This window comes from Arachis ipaensis, chromosome B5 (genome assembly GCF_059453495.1).
Source record: "Arachis ipaensis isolate K30076 ecotype BB chromosome B5, ASM5945349v1, whole genome shotgun sequence".
Taxonomy (NCBI): domain Eukaryota; kingdom Viridiplantae; phylum Streptophyta; class Magnoliopsida; order Fabales; family Fabaceae; genus Arachis; species Arachis ipaensis.
The window spans coordinates 91,393,106-91,397,147 of NC_142440.1; positions in this window are offsets into that span (position 1 = coordinate 91,393,106).

Here is a 4,042-nt window from a genome sequence, read left to right on the forward strand (position 1 = left end):
CCCCACCTCTTCTTCTCTCCTCTTCACACCCTTTCATAACACTCTTCCCCAAATACACTTCACCAATCACCTCCATACCTCTTCCCCAAATACTCTTCACCACTCACATCCATCCACTCTTCCCCAAAAACCCCACCTACCTCCAAATTCAAAATCATTTCCCTCCCAAACCCAACCCTAATACACGAAACCTAACCCTTCCTCCACCCCTATATAAACCCTTCAACACTACCTCATTTTCACACATTACAAACACTTCTTCCCCCCTTGGCCGAATACACTCTTCCCCTCCATCTCCTCCATTTTCTTCTTCTTCTACTATTTTCCTTCTTCTTTTGCTTGAGGACGAGAAAACATTTTAAGTTTGGTGTGGTAAAAGCGTTGCTTTTTGTTTTTCCATAACCATTAATGGCACCTAAGGCCAGAGAAACCTCAAGAAAGAGGAAAGGGAAGGCAATTGCTTTCACCTCTGAGTCATGGGAGATGGAGAGATTTATCTCAAAGGTCCATCAAGACCACTTCTATGAAGTCGTGGCCAAGAAAAAGGTGATCCCTGAGGTCCCTTTTAAGCTCAAAAAGGGCGAATATCCAGAGATCTGACAAGAGATTAGAAGAAGAGGATGGGAAGTACTCTCCAATCCTATTCAACAAGTCGGAATCCTAATGGTTCAAGAGTTCTATACAAATGCATGGATCACTAGGAACCATGATCAAAGTATGAACGCGAATCCAAAGAATTGGCTTACAATGGTTCGGGGGAAATACTTAGATTTCAGTCCAGAAAATGTAAGGTTGGCGTTCAACTTGCCAATGATGCAAGAAAATGCACGCCCTACACTAGAAGGGTCAACTTTGATCAAAGGTTAGACCAAGTCCTCATGGACATATGTGTGGAAGGAGCTCAATGGAAAGTTGACTCAAGAGGCAAGCCGGTTCAATTGAGAAGACCGGACCTTAAGCCTGTAGCTAGAGGATGGTTGGAGTTCATCCAACGCTCTATCATTCCAACTAGCAACCGATCCGAAGTAACTGTGGATCGGGCCATCATGATCCATAGTATCATGATTGGGGAGGAAGTGGAAGTTCATGAGATTATACCTCAAGAACTCTACAAGGTGGCTGACAAGTCCTCCACTTTGGCAAGGTTAGCCTTTCCTCACCTCATTTGTCACCTCTGCAATTCAACTGAAATTGACATAGAGGGAGACACCCTCATTGATGAGGACAAGCCCATCATTAAGAAAAGGATGGAGCAAATAAGATAGCCCACTCATGGACCTCAACAAGAGCATGAGGAAATTCCTCATCATAAAATCCCTGAGATGCTTCAAGGGATGCACTTTCCTCCACAAAACTATTGGGAGCAAATCAACACCTCCCTAGGAGAATTAAGATCCAACATGGGACAACTAAGGATGGAACACCAAGAGCACTCCATCATTCTCCATGAGATTAGAGAATATCAAAGAGCTATGAGGGAGGAGCAACAAAGGCAAGGAAGAGACATAGAGGAGCTCAAGAATACCATTGGTTCTTCAAGAGGAAGAAGACGCCACCCTCACTAAGGTGGACCCGTTCCTTAATCTCCTTGTCTAATTAATTTTTCTGTTTTCATTCTTTATGCTTTATTTTTATTTATGATTATGTCTTATTACATGATCATTAGTGTCTAGTGTCTATGCCTTAAAGCTATGAATGTCCTATGAATCCATCACCTTTCTTAAATGAAAAATGTTCTAAAAACAAAAGAACAAGAAGTACATGATTTTGAATTCATACTTGAGCTTAGTTTAATTATTTTGATGTGGTGGCAACACTTTTTATTTTCTGAATGAATGCTTGAACAGTGCATATTTTTTGAATTTGTTGTTTATGAATGTTAAATTTGTTAGCTCTTGAAAGAATGATGAAAAGGAAAAATGTTATTGATAATCTGAAAAATCATAAAATTGATTCTTGAAGTAAGAAAAAGCAGTGAATACAAAAGCTTGCAGAAAAAAAAAGGTGAAAAAAAAGAGAAAGAAAAAGAAAAAGCAAGCAGAAAAAGCCAATAGCTCTTTGAACCAAAAGGTAAGAGCAAAAAGCCAATAACCCTTTAAACCAAAAGGCAAGGGTAAAAAGGATCCAAGGCTTTGAGCATCAGTGGATAGGAGGGCCCAAAGGAATAAAATCCTGGCCTAAGCGGCTAAACCAGGCTGTCCCTAACCATGTGCTTGTGGCGTGAAGGTGTCAAGTGAAAAGCTTGAGACTGAGCGATTAAAGTCGAGGTCCAAAGCAAAAAAAGAGTGTGATTAAGAACCCTGGACACCTCGAATTGGGGACTTTAGCAAAGCTGAGTCACAATTTGAAAAGGTTCACTCAATTATGTGTCTGTGGCATTTATGTATCCGGTGGTAATACTGGAAAACAAAGTGCTTAGGGTCACGGCCAAGACTCATAAAGTAGCTGTGTTCAAGAATCAACATACTGAACTAGGAGAATCAATAACACTATCTGAATTCTAAGTTCTTATAGATTCCAATCATTCTAAACTTCAAAGGATAAAGTGAGACGCCAAAACTGTTCAGAGGCAAAAAGCTACTAGCCCCGCTCATCTAAATTGGAGTTAAGTTTCATTGATATTTTGGAATTTATAGTATATTCTCTTCTTTTTATCCTATTTGATTTTCAGTTTCCTGGGGACAAGCAACAATTTAAGTTTGGTGTTGTGATGAGCGGATAATTTATACGCTTTTTGGCATTGTTTTTACATAGTTTTTAGTATGATTTAGTTAGTTTTTAGTACATTTTTATTAGTTTTTAAATAAAAATCACATTTCTGGACTTTACTATGAGTTTGTGTGTTTTTCTATGATTTCAGGTAATTTCTGGCTGAAATTGAGGGACTTGAGCAAAAATCTTATTCAGAGGCTGAAGAAGGACTGCAGATACTGTTGGATCTGACCTCCCTGCACTCAAAACAGATTTTCTGGAGCTACAAAAACCCAATTGGCGCGCTCTCAATTGAGTTAGAAAGTAGACATCCAGGGCTTTCCAGCAATATATAATAGTCCATACTTTGCCCGAGTTTTGATGACGCAAACTGGCGTTCAAACACCAACTTCCTGCCCTATTCTGGAGTTAAACGCCAGAAACAGGTTGCAAATCAGAGTTAAACGCTAGAAACAGGCTACAACCTGGCGTTTAACTCCAAAAAGAGTCTCTACATATGAAAGCTCAATGCTCAGCCCAAGCACACATCAAGTGGGCCCGGAAGTGGATTTCTGCATCATTTACTCATTTCTGTAAACCCTAGTAACTAGTTTAGTATAAATAGGACTTTTTACTATTGTATTTAAAATATTTTGGTAAATCTTTAGATCTTTTTGTTAATCCTTTAGATCATATTGTACACGTTTAGGGGGCTGGCCATTTGGCCATGCCTGGACTACTTTCACTTATGTATTTTTCAACGGTGGAGTTTCTACACCCCATAGATTAAGGTATGGAGCTCTGCTGTTCCTCATGAATTAATGCAAAGTAATATTGTTTTTCTATTCAATTCAAGCTTATTCTTATTCGAAGATATTCACTTGTACTTCAACCTGATGAATGTGATGATCCGTGACACTCATCATCATTCTCGCCTATGAACGCGTGCCTGACAACCACTTCCATTCTATTTGCAATAGCTTAAGCGTTTATCTCTTGGGCTCCTGGTTCAGATCAGAGTCTTCGTGGTATAAGCTAGAATTATTGGTGGCCATTCTTGAGATTCAAAAAGTCTAAACCTTGTCTGTGGTATTCTGAGTAGGATCCGGGATGGGATGATTGTGACGAGCTTTAAACTCACGAGTGCTGGCGTAGTGACAGATGCAAAAGGATCAACGGATCCTATTCCAACATGAGTGAGAACCGACAGATGATTAGCCGTGTGGTGACAGCGCATTTGGACCATTTTCACTGAGAGGATGGGAGGTAGCCATTGACAACGGTGATGCCCAACATACATCTTACCATGGAAAGGAGTATGAATGATTGGATGAAAGCAATAGGAAAGCAG